General features: G+C 39.6%; 2 long non-coding RNA genes across 2 annotated transcripts in view; both read left to right on the top strand.

Annotated features, from left to right (window-relative positions):
- LOC108441787 overlaps positions 1-11,516 on the top strand; it is a 109,871-nt gene extending 98,355 nt beyond the window's left edge. Inside the window, exons 4-6 of the long non-coding RNA XR_005129724.1 lie at positions 10,631-10,708; positions 11,227-11,331; positions 11,437-11,516. This is a non-coding gene — a long non-coding RNA (uncharacterized LOC108441787). The remainder of the gene's footprint in view (positions 1-10,630; positions 10,709-11,226; positions 11,332-11,436) is intronic.
- Positions 11,517-11,651: 135 nt separating this feature from the next.
- LOC108441786 lies at positions 11,652-19,235 on the top strand. The gene is made up of 3 exons (XR_001858975.2): positions 11,652-11,767; positions 11,876-12,046; positions 19,129-19,235. It is a non-coding gene; the product is annotated as an uncharacterized LOC108441786 (long non-coding RNA).
- The last annotated feature ends 1,403 nt before the right edge of the window (positions 19,236-20,638 follow it).

Below are 20,638 nucleotides of genomic sequence, written 5' to 3'. Positions count from 1 at the left end.
CCACAATGCAAAACGCTATGCGTGGCGGAGAAATAACACTGCACATCACTCTGAAAACACCATCCCCACTGTCAAATATGGTGGTGGCAGCATCATGCTCTGGGGGTGCTTCTCTTCAGCAGGGACCGGGAAGTTGGTCAAAGTTGATGGGAAGATGGATGGAGCCAAATACAGGGCAATCTTGGAAGAAAACCTGTTGGAGTCAGCAAAAGATTTGAGACTGGGGCGGAGGTTCACCTTCCAGCAGGACAACGACCCTAAACATAAAGCCAGAGCTACAATGGAGTGGTTTAAAAAAAAGAATATTCATGTGTTAGAATGGCCCAGTCAGAGTCCAGACCTAAACCCAATTGAGAATTTGTGGCAAGATCTCAAAACTGCTGTTCACAAACGCTCTCCATCCAATCTGACTGAGCTTGAGCTGTTTTGCAAGGAGGAATGGGCAAGAATTTCAGTCACTAGATGTGCAAAGCTGGTGGAGACATACCCTAAAAGACTTGCAGCTGTAATTGCAGCAAAAGGTGGCTCCACAAAGTATTGACTCAGGGGGGCTGAATACTTTTGCACATCGCACTTATTAGTTTTTTATTTGTAAAAAATGTTTTGATTCATGTATAATTTTCTTTCCACTTCACAATTGTATACCACTTTGTGTTGGTCTTTCACATTAAATTCCAGTGAAATATATTTATGTTTGTTGTTGTAATGTGACAAAATATGGAAAAGTTCAAGGGGTATGAATACTTTTGCAACCCACTGTATATACAGCTACACCTATATAGTGGTGTATAGGTGTATACAACTATAAAGTAGATAGAGATCATAAAGTGACCAGTGAGTGAAGATTTTTCTAATAAATTAAAAGGTATAAGATGAGTTTAATTCACGGAGTCCTAGTTGTTTGTGACCCCCATAATAGTCTACATTTTGTTTTATTCTAGGCTGAGTGTTGACTGTATATTGACTTTTCCTATCCTGATTGGTTTCCCACCTTCTTTGTTTCCAAATGTTTTTGATTCATTAGGACTTCTTTAAGGAATTACAGAAATCCCTTTGATGTTTCAGATGCTTTAAAAGCCTTGCAAGTTGCCCAGCATGGCAGGTTTTTCCTGTGCTTTTGTTTGTCTAGAACACTACATAGTGTTAACACTACACTACAAAGTATAAAACCAGTAGTGAACATTTACTTATTTGCCCATAATGTAGGATAGACTTGCCATGAAACAGAGCGAGGCAGAGCTTCCTCAAAGCACTTGCCCAGTAATATCAGAGTGTAGAAGTAGTTAGCTGATGTTACTTTAGATTTTATAATTTATTAAAACACTTATTTAAAAAGTTTAAAGCTGAGTTGAAGGTTTATCAATTTATAAATACATATAATTTGCTATTATACTTAACTGAAAAAGTTAGCTAGGCCATTTTAGCTACATAGAAGTTACACAGCAAAAGACAAGTGTTTCAATAGTGTCCAGCTATGGTGTAATAAGGCCTAATTTCCTGTGTCCCACTACAATGACAGCAGTAAAAGGTCCATAAGAAACATATAAAGCATTACATTTTTATCTTAGATTGCTGAGCAGAACTACATGACATGCCAGGCAAATTCACTACCAGCACTATATTTCTCATGATGCCCCAAGCTTCTTTCAAGAAGACTGAGTGGCTAACAATTTTAGACAAAGCCAGCCATTTTCATTTTTTTTTGCATGGAATGATGAATGTAAGTACATATTTAGAAGAAAGTCAGAAACGCAGCAGACAGGTTACTGATTTCAACTTAAAACCATAAAAAAAACATAAAAAAATAAAAAATACAATTAGATCACTAAAACAAGCAAGTGCATCAGTTACATTAACAAAAAGCTCTATTTATGCTGGTTAGTAAAAGGGATATTAATAACAGAAGCTTGTAAGATGAGACAGTTTAACAGTAAACTGTTTAATTTGCACACTTGTGTTATCTAACTAGCATGAACTAATGATGCACAGACAAAATCACAATTTCACAAGGAATAGTAATTTCCCCTGTATCTGTGACAATAAGATCAAAATAAAATCTAAGCAATTAAGAAAAGTGCGAGATCAACATAGATCAATTTAACTTAAACCTAAAACTTTATTTAGAGTTTTGTTCTTTGTTTTTCATTCATGGCAGAATTACACTCTTCTTAGTGTCTCACTTAATCTGTTTAGTGTTTAACTGGCTTTTCACCAGATGCACAGTTATGCCGTTACAACTTATTGTACCCCTTTACAACTTCATATTCTTAATCTTAATCAGTACAATAAGTAGAAATGCCCCTTTGGTCCAGTGGAAATACACCAAAAAGGCTATAAGGATGGTTAGTGTGCATTTGATAAGAAGCTCATCCTTGCAGAGATGTATCTGTCTTGACACCTGCTTTGTTTAACAATGATGATAATTCTTTGATTTGCCTAAAGAAACCATCTGTCCATGCATTCCTCCTAACTCATTATGCTCCTAGATCAAGCCATCAACATCTGTAGAATGATTTAGGTATATTATTAAATATGTCCTAATACAATCCTCCATCTCATCTGAATGATGGAAAAAACAAAGTTGTTATGTGTGTCCCTTCATTATAATGAGGGCCGTTGCATAACTTAGATTTAATTCTGACTGGAGATTTTTTTATTTTCTTCTAGAATTTCCGTTGTCTCTTCACATTCCATTTTATCTCTTCTTTAGTCCCTCTCTCTCTCTCTCTCCATGCCCTCGAGTCCCCTCTTTTCTTCTGTGTAAGTTCTTTTCTGTGTAAGTCCTTTTCTCTCTCTCTCTCTTTCTCTGTCTCTCTCATTCCGTCCCTCCCTAGCAGCTGGTGCTGTCCATTTGATCAATGCCGTGGTGATTTAGTGCTAAGTCTTTTACAGAAGACATAAATTGACATCAAAGCTCTTGTTATCTAAAACATAAATGAAGGCCTACATAACTGGGGGTATGAGGGTACATATGGGGTACACACACATGCACACACACACAGACACACACACACACATACATAAAAAGGAGTGTGTCTTAGTCAAGCTCTGTTGGGCTTCATATTGAGGAAATGAAGACTCTGTACATCTGTCTGTGTATGTGTGTGTGTGTGTGTGTGTGTGTGCATGTCTGTGTGAGAGAGATACACTTATCTGTGTGTGGATGTAATGGCAGCTGATAGGCTGAAGTCTGGTGCTGCGCTGGTCCGGAGTGTGAGTCATCCCTGGTTATTAAAACTGTCCCCTGCTGGGACGCAGTACAAAAATACATGTCAGTCTGACAGCCTGTGCATGTCACACACACCTTCAGCATTTCTGCTCTTTACAAGCCTCCTGTTCCTGCTGACAAAATCACCTGGAGAAAGAGCTTCAGATTTGGGAATAGCCCCCCCACTGAGGAAGGAAAATGCACTTCATATACAACACCAGACTAAAATTTGGACACATCTCTTTATAACATGGTTTTAATTGAATCTTAATTTTACCAAATTTAGAATAATAGTGAAGACATTATCACTATGATCACTGTGAAGAGGATAGGTTGCAACATGCAGAAATATTTAAGGAAAACATTGTTACATTTTTGGCTTCAGACAAAATACAATTCTAAGATTTAAATTTAATTTGGTCACTGAAAAGATGCAGATAAATTCTGTTGAAAGTTCAAGTTCCATACTGTGTTTCTGATTACACATACAAAGACATTTGCAGTAGCAAACCCTGACTAATAGAGGTAGGCCTTCAATTTGGGCCATAAATGTCAAGGCTCAGTCAAAACATGGGGAATGATAATAAAGAACCTCAGCGCCTATGCTAATGTCTGTTAGAGTCCCTATAGACTTCTAGCAGTTTGGGAGAACCTGATAATGGCAATTTGAATGACAAGGTTCTTACATAAATTCTCTCTCTTTTTTTAATACAGTACAGCAGTTACATTCTGGCACATTTAAGCACCATAATGTAATTGCTGCAGTCTTTAAGGTGGAATGGAATTAAAAATAAGACCAATTGTTTGGATCAAATAATGCTCAAGAAACATTTTTTTCATTTTTTTCACGTATCTCCACAACAAAGGGGAGCTTTTTTTCTCACTAGTGGCTTAACCAGCAAGCAGGTTTGCTCATTTTATTGAAGGGCAGGACTTTATGTAATGTTCAGCAGATGTCAACTTTATCAACTTTGTTTAATAATGAAGCAAATATAAAAGTCTCAGACTCAGATCTGTTAATATAGATTAGAAATCGAATGTTAACATGACTGTTATGGAACGTTATTAATTATGTAAACATGTAATTACATTTTAACAATATAATTACAATAATAACATTTTCTTTTAAAGATTTAATTGCAGAGACATTTTGGGCTTGCCTGCTTTCTTTTTTGAGGCAACCATCTTCAGTTCCACAGTGAAAGTGTGTTGAGTCCAACTGTCAGCGCAGTAGTCATTAGTCAGTAGTTGTCGAGACTACTCCTTAATTCAGTAAACAATCCCTCACTGTGCTACTCATATGCTCCTGAGTGGAGCAAGCAAACCCTTTTCTGAGACTGTGTGCTGTAAGAATGTGCAACATGATCATATTGTAGTGTCCCGCTACTGGCCATGTAGCGTGGGGAGTGCAGAGCTCCACAGGTACTGCCATGTAGCGCTGGGAGACTTTGTAGATGTTTAGAATAAGAGGTGAAGTAACGTTGTGTGTGTTGTATTGTGCTAGGCCTTTTGGTAGGAGGTGGGTCTGTAGTGTCTACCATGAACAGACTGAGTAGGGCTAGAAGTATCCTGCCAGCTATTCAACAGGTAAGTGGTCTAAAGTGCAACTGTTGTTCCACTTTCGCAAGTTGCATGCATTTCCACATTTCCACCAGAGAGGTTTCTAAACCCCCAAAATGTACATAGTGTAGCTTTAACATGGGCGCTTTTTGTTAGTTAACAACAACAAACATACATTGTAGCAGTGTGATTTGAATAATATTTAGTTTTGCGCTACAATTTCTTGTTAAGTAAACTTCTTATTTACATGTAGCTGACTAGATAACAACCTGTTATACCATTGTTATTTTATTTATTTATTTTTAACAATAGTTTCCTCCTTACATGGTTTCTTTTTCCATGTTTATTAAAAAAGACTTATAGGTTTTAATAGCCTTTTAAAATGTGGCACTATTGTTGTGTTGGTGCATTTTCTTCACTCCAGCTTCTTTGCGAACCTAGAACTTGTTGCAATACATATTGTTTATCATGAATATAGCGAGTATCATTATATTGTACCCGAGGCATAACAGTGAGTTACTGTTGAATATATCATTCATTATTTAGTTTTTAGGGCAATGACCTACTTCATGCAAAGACGTTTTGCTTGTGATTTAGGTGTATTTAACAGAAAATGAAGACAAGGCATCTTAGATCATGTTCATCTTATAAGTTACAGGTTTCTGTCCTCCATTCATTTGGGAAAGTCCTCATTTAATCGGATCTCTGCTTATAACTAATTTGTGCTATGGCCCAGCGCAGTCATATTCAATTAGAGTATATGGAAATAGAATGAGGTGGTGCAGCTAACAGGTCATTTCTAAAGGTATAGAGCCAAGCAGTAACAGGGCATAATTGCGTTTATCTTAATTGCACTTGTCAGAAGGAGAGTGGAGTCTAAACCTCCACTGCCATCTCTGACCTTTTAATTAACAGCCACTCTATTGTTTAATATACTTTAAAAGCTCTGTGTACACGCGCATGTGTGTGTGTGTTTTAGTGAAATGCTAGTACATTTGTCAGAATACACACCAACAAAGTCAGGACGCAGTGAAATGTCAGTAAAAAAAAAACGTCCTGATTTTTTGACTATGCCACCATGTTCAGAATGGTCTAATATGCCTGCCCTGTGAATATCATGAAAGTGCTAAGTTTTCACTTTAATGAGGGATGAAGTGGGGTGAGGGTCAATGGATTTGGCTCAAAAAGGCGTACGCCCAATTTGGAACTGCAGAAAAAGCTAAGCACACTTCCAGAGATCTTCACCTCAGCCCATAAGGCTTCTGTGGGTGTATGATTTCTAAATCAGAGGTTATTTAGAAATGACCAGAGCCATGTAGAGAGAGACTAACATCAACGAAAGTTCAAAATGCTTGATGGTCACATGATTCACGTAGACTTCTGTTAGTTCCAGAAAGTTCTTTGCAGGCAATTTAAACCCATAAAAACAGAACGACAGAAGTGCGTCTTTTGGTACTTAGCAGTCAATAAATGCGTTGATTTGGAATATTTATATAGAAAACCAACATGTGTGTGTGATTATAACAATATGATATATTTAAAAATAAAAACGGCTACTATTTAAAGATTAAACAGCTATTCCTACTTGCCTGTTGACATGTTGGGTTTATGACAACATGATTTCAGGGTATGTTGTCATTGTTTATTGCTTTGAGTTTTTAATATTATAGATATTATGTTCTTAAACTTGTATGGTAGTTCAGATCAGCCATATCCTAATGTTTATTCATATACTTAGAGGGAGGGGAAGGGAAGGAATGTTTCAAAATTGAGATCAGATTAATTTTCTAACATTAACACATCTTTAATTAATGGTTGTTTCAGTAATCCCAAGGCCTGGATCAGCTTAGTGACTTGATGACTACTGTAAACTCTATGACTTTCAGAAAGGACAGAAGGAGCCAAAGACATTTGTTTGGCTTGCATAAGAAAAAATCTGCTGTTTAGAAACGTACATTAAAACACATCACATCCAGACAGGACAGGACATAATGAACACATCTATTTATATTTGTTTGTACACATATAATCATATTTTATGTATCTTGTCTTTTTACTATGCACATATTTACTGCAGCGGTTTCATTAAATAAAGCTATAACGAATTCAAACATGAATAGCCTGGCAGGCAGTTTGTCTGTGCCCTAGTGCCCAGCATGGTTTGCTCTGCTGCATGGAGATGTTTCAGTCGCTCAGAGAAAGGAGTAAAAATGTTTGGTTTCTCCACTGACACAGAGAAGAAAAAACTGCTGGCTCAAGTCAGCAGGAGCAATTACTAAATTACTTACCATCACTAAATATTACAACAATAACAATGTGACGCTGCTTAATGTTTCACAAACAAAACACCACTAGGAAGCTTAATGTTTTAATTATTAAAAATAAGAAACAGGTAAAGAATTGCAAAACCCAGGGAGTTGAGACTCAGGGTGCAGGGTGGGAGTCTTTAGGCTGAGTTGAATCCCCCGTGGTTCTTGCCATTAACCTAAAATCAACTAAACTGCAACATGGTGCACAGATAATAGTCAACAGAATCACAAAGCCTTAGTCTTACATTTGTTTACTCTTTAAAGTCTCCAATATGTCACTATAAATCTATAGTGACATATCATGAAAATCGCTCTTACGTTAGCTCGTACTCCAAAATGCTTAACGTTATCATTTTATCTCCTCCACCTCCACTCTTCAAGCTCATGCCCCAGTATTATATTTAACTGATATTTAACTCCCACCCACCCTGCGAAAAATCAGGTTTAGAAGCCTTTTTCTATAATTCAACAACGGTGAATGAAATGACATTAAAAGCAGGTAATTTACAGTTACTAGGCTGTTAATATTATGGGTTGCTAACTTTAATCAGTATCTTAGCCTAATCTATTATCCACTATAATCCACTAACATGCTTTAATATACGTGTTAATTTGATTCAGATGTGCTTATTATGTACAAACAGATTATTTCATTGTTTTACACTTTAAAAGTGCATCACAACCGGCCTATTCTGCTGCAACTTGGCTGCGCTGCTAGTATTTGCTGCTAACTTTTGGGAACTATCGAGAGGCTCCACAATCAGCCATAACAGGAAAAAAATGGTCCATTGGAGTGAACGGAGTTGACGCTACTCTCTCTCTCTGCGTGTGTATACAGTGAGAGTAGATTGTGTATAGATGGGCAAGGAATAGCCAGGCTGAGTAGGAGAGAGGACAGTGGTGCCTGCAGACACAGTAGACCTTTTATCTTCAAATTTTTTGTTACTACTAATTAAATGGCCATTAACACACTGAAAATTCAGTGTATGTGACTTGCCTACATAAATAATACAAACATAAATAAATACATACATACAAACATTGTCTCCCCCAAGTAACATGGAGTATGGCATTGTTTTTCCCATCTGCAAGTTGTGAAGGGAGGCCTTGATGCAATAGCTGATCTACAGTCCTGAATATGAGTTATCAGCATTGTTCATTTTATCATGCTAGAGCAAAACATGCCACATTTACTTAACTGACTCTACATTGAAAACATGTTTTGTTCCTTTTTTATAATTTTTTTACATTGATATTTATTTGAAGGACCGTGTTAAACATGTCAAAGAGAAGAATGAGGCGTAGTCCTGTGGATGATGCTGTAAAAGACAAACCTTGGTTTGAAGAAAGATTCATCAATCCGTATAAAGTTATGCCTGAATGTTACAGCAGTTCCAAAACGATTAACTTCATAAATAGCTGTTTTGAGTAGCTGCCCTGTACGTATGGTGGACAGATTAGCTTTAAGCACTTGTGTCTCTATTATATTGTCAGAGAGACAAGAAAAAGGAAATTTTAACATCTCAAGACAAATTTACACAACACTCATTGGCGTTGTATGAGGAGCGTTAAATCCACCTCCCTTTTAACACACTTTTTAAACACATCTAATCATGATATTCCTTGTAGCATTTAGTTTCTCAGGTGTTACATGAATTTATTGATAAACTCTTGTAAAACATTTCAATATTGTGCTGTTTTTCATCTTTCCATATTTTTTCTGGAAATATAATTTTTTTCCAGACAACATTTGGATCAATAGAATGTACAGATTACACGTTTGGATATTAGGCTGATGATTTAGGATGGCACTTATGAGTTTCTTCTTAAAGTATTTTATGTCCTGTAAGGAAAGCACCATCTTTCAGGTGCATTCCTGCCCATCACTCTTATCAAAGACATGTTATTGTAAATATATGTTATTGAAGCAAACATCAAACTTTTAGAATCAACTGTTAATCCATACCTCCAAAGGCAGCACAGTAAAATAACCTAGGAGTCATAATACATGCATTCACTTATGTTTTACTTCAACCATGTAGATAATTGTGTATTGTCTAACAATGGGTAGGCCTTGTAAGCATGATGTTTTTTCTCTGTCAAGAAATATGGTCAGGTACTTGAAGTAACACAACTGCCTTTTAATTAGCAGTTGGATGACACAAAATACGTTCATGACATTTTTGTTTTTTCTTTATTGTAGGAAGGGGAGTATTTGCTCTTGTGCATATTGAGAAGGGTTGCTTTGTCCTGGAATACCAAGGAGAACTTATTTCTCAAAAAGAGAGTTTTTTAAAAAACAAAACAAAAAAAAAGAAATACACAAAATATTTTTTATTTGACTTTCTTTGGAATGGAGGTAGTTGGTGGTAAGTTGCTGAATGTTCTTTAGTAAATATTCCATCTTCCTGGCTTAGTTAATTTCTAATAGTTCAGATAGAATCAGATGGATAAATGATGACTACCTGATACTGATATTTACTTGAGATTCATGCTTGAGTCGATGTGACTCCTGCAGTTGGTGTTTGTAGTGGAAAGCATCTAAAACATTTTTTTCAGCATAGATCAGTAAATGATGAACAAAGATACGCAAACTGTAAAATGAAGAAAATAATGGTTAAAGGCAAGCCACACTTGTGCTTGTTTGCAATTCAGAACATAGGCTCAGGAGAGGAAATAACATATAATCATGAAGACAGTCCCTGGCCTTGGCGTTCACTGGTGAGGTCGTAGAAAAAACTTTATTTTTATTTTAAATAAAGTGCTGTTGTGTTGATGGAATGCTTAGCTCCAACACACCTAATTTAATTGATCAATTTCTTCAGTACCATCTGAATATTCAAGCTAGATGTGTTGGAACTAAGTACACAGTAAATCTCCATCATAATATCGCAGTTGGAGTTGGGAACCCCCTTTGTAGCCCTTAGTGGTGAGGTGGATTTGTGATGTTTAAACTCCACAGAGGATAGTGTTGGGCATGCCTGAGCTAGAGCTGGATGCAAATGTTATTTGCACCCGAGTTCAATAATTCATGTGTGCAAAACCTATTTTGGGTTTATTGTATTCTAATTAGACTGAGTACTTGCCATTGATTGCTGGATAGGTAGCTGACTTTTGAGCTTTGACACATCTTGAAACACTATTGAATTGAGTTTGTTGTCAAAAGGTCAGAAACCACTTTTTTTCCTCAAAGACAGACGTATCCCATGAAGAACATCAGTGTTCTTTGAGCACTTTGAGTTCTTTGGGTCCGTCCTGTCATATCTGCAGCTCATGTATATATTACTTTTAAACATTTGCGCATGGTATTTAATTGAATGACATTCCAGTATAGGCAATTGAAACATTAGGCCAAATCATATGGAGTATGCTTTTCTGTGAAAGATGTGAACACATTTCTTTTGAGGCATCAAACTCAATCCTTCTGAACATTACATATTTCCCAGGAATGCTGTGCCTTAGTCTTTAATGTAATATTAAGTGAATGTTAAAGACACTATTGTTATTTTCTACTACACTTCTTGCATATTTCTCTTCATTATTGACTTTTTAGACTATCAGGACCAACAGATTATCTGATAAACCAGAATGTTCTTCTGGATCTGATGAGCTGAGTCCACCTGGGGCAAAGGTAGGCTTGTTGCAGCACATTGACATGAAACAATTTTTGTGTGATTATAGAACAACTAGATGACCCTGTCTTGAAGTTCATTTGTAAGATTTAATGTATATTCATTTGTTCCAGAGCTGTTTTGGGAGATTAATCTTTAAAAAGACTCCAGTAAAAACTGTAAGGAATACACTATTTATCATATTTGTACATGCCACTACAACATTGTTTTATGTAGTACACCTATATGGAAGCATCTGCACTTCTCATTTAGGTGGGTCTTTAATATGGTACCTGTCTGTCAATACCATTGTTAAGTTCACCTGATATTGATATTCCAAGACTTTTTCTGGAGTGAAATGTGTTGATTCGCTTAAAGTCTAAAAAGTCCTGACTTTGTATCATATCAGAAATAGGGTGTGTGTCAGGTCCTAATTTTGTGTCTTGGAGTGAATTACTTTAATAAATTACTTTTAGTCTTTTAGTTTTTATTAGTCATTATGGGTTAAGATAATACCAGGATATCTGTGTTCATTTAGAATGCCTGCAGTGATATGCAGACAGCAGAGACCACTAAATATGCTTCTGAACCTGAACCTTCTTTGACTTCTGATGGTGCAAAAGTAGGAATTACTGCTGAAAAGGTAACAAACTAATTAGTTTTCATGTAGTTTTCAATTCTTTTGAATAAATGCCACTGCACCAGTACCACTGTTAGTAAATGACTGTCCTAACAATGCTGCTCCAAGATTTTTTCTAGGGTGAAAACCACAGCTCATGACCATAGGTGAGTGTCAGGATGTAGACCGATCGGTAAACAGAGAGCTCCTTATGGCTCAGCTCCCTCTTCACCGCTACAGTCCGGTACAGTGCCCACATTACTGCCGTCTGTCCCAGCCTGCGGCCGATCTCACAATCCCTCTTCCCATCACTCATGAACAAGACCCCAAGATACTTAAACTCCTCCACCTGGGGCAAGTCCTTTCCCCTTACCTGGAGTGGGCATGCCATCCTTTTCTGAGCTCAGACCATTGGTCTTGGACATGTCATTGTGAAACCCCTCTGGCTTATCTGCCTTGGGTAAATGCTATGAGTCTTATGGCCTTATTGCTCAAAGTGTAATTATCAGTTTTATTGTTCCTGCGTGTTGTTGATTTTAACTGTCTGTCATGGGAACCCTTTATTCAGTACAGAACAATTTCACTAACGTGTTTTCAACACGATTAAATGAAATTGAAGACTTGGATGATGCTGATACTTCAAGTGATGAGGATAAGCCAGAAGACCCTCTGCAAAGCTGTAGGCCAAGAGCTCCTGAGCCATCAACCTCAGAAAGTCCAAATGCCTCAAATCCACATGGTAATCTCACTTTAACACACTGTCCATACAGTTGACCCCAAAGTTTACGTACACCTAAGCTAAAGACTTTCAAACTCAGCTTTTCATAACTCACGCATTTAATGGCACCATAAATTTCATTTGTTGGGTAAATTAAGGAATGTACTTAATTTGCACCGGAAGTCATTTCAAAATAATAGCCAACAGTCTAATTTATTTAGGTTTTATTCACAAGATCAGATCTTCAGTGGATCATAAGTCTGCTTACACTTGTTCTTTCATGGTTTGGCCTTTTAGGTACCTGAGAGGTAGTGTGTCCGAGTGGTCTAAGGTGCTGGATTTAGGCTCCAGTCGCTGCAGAGGTGTGGGTTCATATCCCACCTCTGCCACTCAGGGTTTGGGCAGTCATGGGCTGGAGGTTAGGGAACTGGCCTTGTGACTGGAAGGTTGCTGGTTCAATCCCCAGCACTGACAGTCCATGACTGAGGTGTCCTTGAGCAAGACGCCTAACCCCCAATTGCTCCCTGGGTATTGTGGATAGGGTTGCCCACTGCCTCCTAGTGTGTATGTGGTGTTTCACTTCACAGATGGGTTAAATGCGGAGGTGAAATTTCCCTGTTTGTGGTATTAAAAAGTGTCAATTAATTAAATTGAGTCAAACACTTAGGGTAGATCAAACTTCTCACAATGCATTTTTCAAATTTTAGCCCATTCCTCCTGAGAAAACGGGTGTAATTCAGTCAACTTATGTTGGCCTAATTATAAATATGTGATCATTTGAAAAGTTGATTTTGAAGGCCTTTAGCCCAGGTCTATATAAACTTGGCCTCATTTTATTGTTCTGTTTTAAAACATTAGTTTATAAAAAGACACAAATATCTACTTTTCCACTAGGAAAAACTTATTTAAGGTACACAATTGGACCTTAAAACTACTGTTGCACCTTTGAGGGTACACTTACATTGTTTGTACCTTGATGAATGAGTCATGTACCTGCATGGTACCTTTATTTCTAACAGTGTATGGGCCTTTTAACCCATTAAGCTACAGGATTATTATTCATTTATTAGTCATATGAATTATTATTTAGTAGCTACTAAGAAAATAATATGTAAGTTTTGTAACTTTGAGAGAGATGGCCCACATACAGACACTTTCAGTTACATGTATATAAAGCAGAGAAAATTTTTTTTTCGTTTTTGTCCACATATATTTGAGTGGTCTTAAGTGATCATATTTAATTTTTATCTAATCATTTTCTGACCTCTCTTGTATTGTGCTTCATTCAAAACTAGCATTCAGAGTTGAAATGCTTATATACTGAAGCAGTGTTAATGGGTGGACATGAACTGAGAGAACAGAAGTAAACAAGTTGGTTGCTGTGACATCACAAAAACAAATTCAAAATGGATTGTTTTTGCAATGTAGTTTCTATATATGGACTGGATAGTGAATAGTATGTTTTGAAACTTTATATGAAAACAGTGTTTACATATAACTCCTTTATTTAAAAAAATGTTTTTCTATGATATGAGCCCTTTAAGATCAGGGTAGGTTTATGGTTAGGCTTATAAAATTCTTGTACAGTGCTGGGAGCATAGTTGCCCAACATACCATGCTGTGTGGCCTGCAGTGAATCTGGCAGAACAGTGGATGAGCATTACTCACACACTCAGTGGCGATGTGCTGCCCATCCAGCAATATCCACTGATTCTTCCCAGCACAGGCCCCCAGCACCTCCTCTACTTTCACATGATATTTTTCAACATGGTCCCAAAGCAGCTTTATGGAGGTCTGTATCCATCCTTTAATGTGCATCACTGAGGGGGACAATGTCAGGGGGAAAAAATCCCTGAACCATGAGGGAGAAACACTGAAAGGAACCAAGACTCTAAAGAGGATCCTCCTTAAATGCACTTAAGCTTAAGCCAGAAATCGTTGTTAAACCTGTTTTAGGTTTTAGGTTTAGAGGAATCTCTATGTATGTTGGATCCATCTCTCTAGTGATCATACTCTCATCATCATTGCTGTGCTGAGAATGGTCCACCACTCAAATACTGTCTGGCCAACAGTGGTCCTGTGGTCAGAAACTGACCATTGATAAATGGAGTAGAAGAGGGCTGATAAAGTGCACAGTAACAGATGAGTTACAGAAGGGCTATAATGTACACTTATATAGTGGACCTAATAGGTAGGTGGAGCTCATGAAATTAGTGCTTTAATCAGACTCAAAATGAACAAAACAGCACAGAACAGAAAGTTCCATCCAAACCCAGTTGCCACATGCTGGCAGGTTGCTTTGTAATATAGTATGTTCATAACAATGGTAGTCCAAATGTTTTAAGTAAAATTCATTCTGTTCATTCTGTATGTAATACAGTTGTAAGTAGTCACTGAACTATCTAGAACTTAAAGTTACAGGGGGTCCAAATGATTGGGGTCATTAAAAAGGTCACTAACATGCTGGCAGAGAACTTCCTGGGCTTTCAGGGGCCACGAGGGGTCATCTAGTCCAGATGACTTTCATCTGTCCACTGTAGAAAAACAGCCAATACTGCTCCAATGGGCATAGGAAAAGTATGAACTATTTGCAAGATTTTAGACACAAATCCCTCTCCTTGGATCACCACCTTACCGTGGTGGAGAGGTTTGCGTGCCTACATGATCCTAGGAGTTATGTTGTCAGGGGCAAACAGGTCCTAGGTGATGGGCCAGACAAAGGGTGATCCAAAAACCCCATATGAACAATAACAACAGGACCCAGCTTCCCTCGCACGGATTAGGGTTACCGGGGCCTCACCCTGGGGGAGGGGCTCCTCGGCAAGTGCCTGGTGGCCAGGCCTTTACCCATGGGTCCCGGCCGGGCTCAGCCCGAAAGAGCTACTTGGGACCACTCTCCCACGGACCCACCACCCATGGGAGAGGCACTTATGGGGGTCCGGTGCATTGTGGATCGGGTGGCATTCCGATCCTTGGCTACTGAAACTGGTTCTTGGAACATTAAACGTTACCCCTCTGGCAGGAAAGGAGCCCGAGCTAGTGTATGAGGCTGAGAGATACCAGCTAGATATAGTTGGGCTCACCTCAACACATGGCAGCGGCTCTGGAACAGACTCTCTCGAGACGGATTGGACCTTATTCCATTCTGGGGTTGTCCAGGGTGAGAGGCGTCGGGCAGGAGTGGGCTTACTCATAGCTCCCCGGCTCAGTGCCTGTACGTTGGGGTTTTCTCTGGTGGACAAGAGGGTTATTTCCCTGCGCCTTTGAGTCGGGGAACGGCCTCTGACTGTTGTCTGTGCTTATACACTGAATGGCAGTTCAGAGTATCTGGCCTTCTTGGAGACCCTGGAGGGGGTACTGGAAAGTGCCCCCTGCGGGGACTCCATTGTCTTGCTGGGTGACTTTAACGCACACGTGGGCAATGACAGTGAGACCTGGAAGGGCGTGATTGGGAGGAACGGCCTCCCCGATCTGAACCTGAGTGGTGTTTTGTTATTGGAGTTCTGTGCTCGCCATAGTCTGTCCATAACAAACACCATGTTCGAACACAAAAGTGCACATGGCATCAGGACATCTTAGGCTGCAATTCACTGATCGACTTCGTTGTTGTGTCATCGGATTTGCGACCATGTGTTTTGGACACCTGTGTGAAGAGAGGAGTGGAGCTGTCAACCGATCATCACCTTGTGGTGAGTTGGATCAGATGGCAGGTGAAAATACCAGACAGACCTGGCAGACCCAAACAAGTTGTGAGGGTTTGTTGGGAATGTCTGGCAGAGGAACCTACCAGAAAGATCTTCAACTCCCACATCTCACAAAGCTTCGACCACATACCGAGGGAGGCCAGTGACATCGAGTCCGAGTGGGCCCTGTTCCGTGCCTCCATTGTCGATGCAGCCGATCGGAGCTGTCATAGGTGCCTGTTTTCACGGCAATCCCTGAACCTGTTGGTGGACACCATTGGTTTGTGGGACTCGGCGGTGGCTGAGGCAAAAACTCGGGTGTGGGAGGAGTTTGGTGAGGCCATGGAGAAAGACTATCGACAGGCACTGAGAAGGTTCTGGCAAACTGTCAGGCACCTCAGGAGAGGAAAGCGGTTCCCGACCAACACTGTATACAGTGGGGCTGGGGGGCCGCTGACTTCGACTGGGGACGTTGTTGGACGGTGGAAGGAATACTTCAAGGATCTTCTCAATCCCACCAATGATCCTTCCCTAGAGGAGGCAGAGCTTGGAAATCCAATCAAGGGTCCGTCCATCACTTGGGCTGAGGTAACCAAGATGGTTGGAAAACTCCTTGGTGGCATAGCACCGGGGGTGGATGAGATCTGCCTGGAATTCCTGAGGGCTCTGGATGTTGTAGGGCTGCCCTGGCTGACACGCCTCTGCAACATCACGTGGACATCTGGGGGGGGTCCCCTTGGAATGGCAGACTGGGGTGGTAGTCCCGCTTTTTAAGAAAGGGGACTGGAGGGTGTGTTCCAACTATCGGGGGATCACACTTCTCAGCCTACCTGGTAAGGTCTATGCAGGGGTATGGAGAAGAGAGTTAGATCGATAGTTGAATCTCAGATACAAGAGGAACAGTGCGGGTTTCGCCCAGGTGGTGGAACAGTGGACCAGCTTTTTACCCTCACCAGGGTCCTGGAGGGTGCGTTTGAGTTTGCCCAACCAGTCTACATGTGTTTTGTGTATTTGGAGAAGGCATTCAACCTCGTCCCATGGGGGATCCTGTGAGGAGTGCTCCAGGAGTACGGGGTGAGGGGCTCATTGTTACGGGCCATTCAGTCCCAGTACAAACAGAGCAAGAGCTTGGTTCGTATAGCTGGCAGTAAGTCAGACTGGTTTCCAATCAGGGTTGGACCCCGCCAGGGCTGTCCGTTGTCAGTGATTCTGTTCACAACTTTTATGGACAGAATTTCTTGGAACAGCCAAGTGGCAGAGGGCGTCCAGTATGGTGGCCTCAGGATTTCATGTCTGCTTTTCGCAGATGATGTGGTCCTGTTGGCGCCATCAGGCCGGGACCTCCAGCTCTCTCGGGACCAGTTTGCAGCCGACTATGAAGTGGCTGGGATGAAAATCATCACCTCTAAATCTGAGACCATCGTCCTCAGTTGGAAAAGGGTGGAATGCTCTGTCCAGGTAGGGAGTAAATTCTTGCCCCAAGTGGAAGAGTTTAACTATCTTGGGATTTTGTTCACGAGTGAAGGAAGGATGGAATGAGAGGTTGACAGGCGGATTGGCGTGGTGTCTGCAGTAATGCGGACCCTAAACTGGTCCATCATGGTGAAGAGAGAGCTGAGCCAAAAAGCGAAGCTGTCAATTTATCGGTCAATCTACGTTCCGATTCTCACCTATGGTCATGAGCTTCTTTCGGGTAGTGACCAAAAGAACGAGATCGCGGATACAAGCGGCCGAAATGAGCTTGGGGTCGCCGGGGTCTCCCTTAGAGATAGGGTAAGAAGCTAGGCGATTCGGGAGAGGTTTGGAGTAGAGCCACTGCTCCTCCACGTTGAGAGAAGCCAGTTGAGGTGGTTCAGGCCTCTGGTAAGGATGGCCTCTGGACGCCTCCCTAGGGAGGTGTTCCAGACATGTCTGATGGGGAGGAGACCCTGGGGAAGACCCAGGACACGTTGGAGGGATTATATCTCTCGACTGTCTTGGGAATGCCTCGGCATCCCTCCGGAAGAGCTGAAGGAGGTGGCGGAGGAGAGGGAGGCCTGGGCCTCTTTGCTTGGACTGATGCCCCTGCGACCTGGATTCGGATAAGCAGTGGAGGATAGATGGATGGATGGATGGATAGACACAAATCTGTGCATCAGTAGTCAGCTCTGGTGTTTTCCAGTTAATTACTGCTGGATCTACTGTTATCAAATACTGCAATGTGTGCCATATATTGTATTTGTAAAGTGCAATCTGCATTAAAGATTCATAGAAAAACATGAATATATAATAAAGTAGCAATGAAACCTTAATCAGTTAATCTGCATGAATATTTCACAGTCATTTGATCTCACTCATTTAATCTTAGTAAGGCATTGTCATGAGCTAATCAGCCTCTTGCCTTTTTTTCCCCAGTTACTCTGAATGTATCATTCCATTACCTTGATAAATGATATGGACATAGAGCTGTCACTCTATTTCTATCTTTATTTCCATTTCTTTATACAGATGGGGGTACAGTAGCCTAAGCCTATACTCTAAGTAAAAGTATTATTACTTCAGTAAAAGAATGACTTCAGTAAAAGTGCTCTTCCACTTGGACAACTTGAGTAGAAGCATAAAACTACCAGGTCAAAATAACTGCCTAAAGGGTAATTACACCATTATTTTTTATTTATGCACAAGTTTTAGAGGCATTGAGCAATTTACGTAAACCACCCTGGATTACTATGTTTACAGTATAACCAGTTAATTATACACACATTTTTTTTAATCAGTGAAATTCCCCTTTAAGTTCTGAGTAGCTTACAGAACTGCATTTTTTGGCACTATTCTTCTCTTTTTGGGATCCTTTTGGTCAAAAATAAAGTGCTAAAGTCAGATGTGTGACCACTCACAAAGCAGTACAGATTCTGTCACTACTAACAGCACAATTAAACAAAAAGTAAACAAAAAATTATAATGACTGAATAAGACATAGATTACTGTCTTACAAGTATACTTGTCCATGGCATAGCCAAAATGTCCTTTTAGGGTGGACCTGCTTACTGGATGATGGGAATAGTTAGGAAGGAATATGTCCAAGAGACATTATGGTAGAGAGGTTCACATCCAAGCACATAAATGCTGACCTCACATTGAACTGCCTGGGTAGAATGCTAAAGTAGATATTTTCTGAATAACCAATGAACATAGATGTCTAGTTGAAGACCACATTATTGAACTTTTCCATGGTTTACTTTAGTAATGTCCACTTTACCTCTACCTTACTAACTAGGAATGTTGTAGCCTATTCTAGGAGCTAGCAGAGCTCGGGCAAAGTTTCTACAATCTTTGCCAGAGTTTCAAGAGCTCTACGTCTTTGGTCATAAGAGTGCAAGACAAATTAAATTTTGTAATATTTTTACTGGCATCTGATAACCTTTTTGTGTTTTTGAGCAGGAGGAACCCTTAATTGGGGTTGACAGAGTGAGGGGCTGGGGGATTGACTTCCTACTGACAGGCCCTTACAATCCCACCTAAGCTCAGATACCCACACCCATGGCTAAGTAAGTGCTATTACAATTTGTAAACTTTCAGGAAATTACATATTAATCAAAATTACACATAACTGAGTAAATTTAACTAGTATATAGTTTAATATACCATGTTTTAAGACTCCATAAGGACAATATAGTTCTCTGAAGACATCACTCTAGTTCCAGTGTGTGGAGATTTAGTTGTCAATTAGTTTGGTCACTGCTGGTGCCACGTAATAAAATATTAACGACAAAGATGTTAAATTTAGTGTTTCTTAAAAATAAATTAGTCCATATTTTTTTTAAATACAAGTTGAAAAGCATGTAGAGCTATTGTACATTTTTTACATTTTGTGGATTCAACATTGATGAAATCAACTCACTCTCTTCCTCTCTCCTTTGTCTTTTTATCTTCTCCCCCTGTGAGAGACTGATGACCCAGTTCTACATTGAGTCCATCCTCATGCTATCCATAACCTTTGGTTTGGTTCCTCCACCTCACAAGAAAGAGCCACACTCCAGCACATAATCACAGTGGACAGTGAAGAGAATCATTGGATGTAGTCTGCCAACACTTCTAGACATCTATAGCAGCAGGGTGATGGAGCATGGCAGCAAAATAATAGCTGGCCCTTCTCATCCTGGACATCACCAGCCACTTCCCTCTGATAGAAGATTCAGGGCCATCACAACCAGACCTGCTAACAGCTTCTTCCTCAGAGCTGTAGCTCTCATCAACCACAGTGGACATTTTCCACTTCAAACCTTAACTGATTAAACAAATCTCCCTTACAGCAGCATGGTGCTAACTTGCACTACCGTCCAAAACCAATTTTACTTGCACTACTGTACAAGTAAAATTTCACAAATATTTGTATCACTCTGTAATAATTTTGTAGGATATAGTACATGTCTACTTAACCTGCATACGTTCGGAATTCTTATCTGCATATGTACAGATATCTATACATCCTTTCACATTGGCTGTTTATAATAATAATAATTATTATTATTATTTATTCAATATTAAATGTTTTTTTATTGTATTTTTCCCTTAATTTAATACTTGTTAATACTCTGTGTGCTGTCTGGTCTGTTTACTATGTGTGCACGCTCAAAGACAAATTCTTGTGTAACAAGTGTGTAACATACTTGGTGAAATAAAGTAATTCTGATTCTGATAAAGGCAAATAGTGGACACAACAAAGCCTGAAAGTTTTGATATTTAGTTGTAGAGCTTCTGTGAATTTTCTTTTAAATATACCTTCTACTTTTTGCTGTTACTGAAAAGTGAAGAATGCACTTAATGGCCATTTTGAGTCCTTTAACACATCTTTTGTAAACATCTTGGTTTGGTCCAGTTCTTAGGCTAATTAAGAATGTAGTTGTGCTATTGTATGTATGTTAACACAGTTAAAGCTTATTAAAAGCAA

This window comes from Pygocentrus nattereri, chromosome 26, assembly GCF_015220715.1.
Source record: "Pygocentrus nattereri isolate fPygNat1 chromosome 26, fPygNat1.pri, whole genome shotgun sequence".
In the NCBI taxonomy this organism is placed as follows: Eukaryota; Metazoa; Chordata; class Actinopteri; order Characiformes; family Serrasalmidae; genus Pygocentrus; species Pygocentrus nattereri.
The sequence above is the reverse complement of the archived record's forward strand: the minus strand, read 5'-3'. Positions and strand labels throughout refer to the sequence as shown.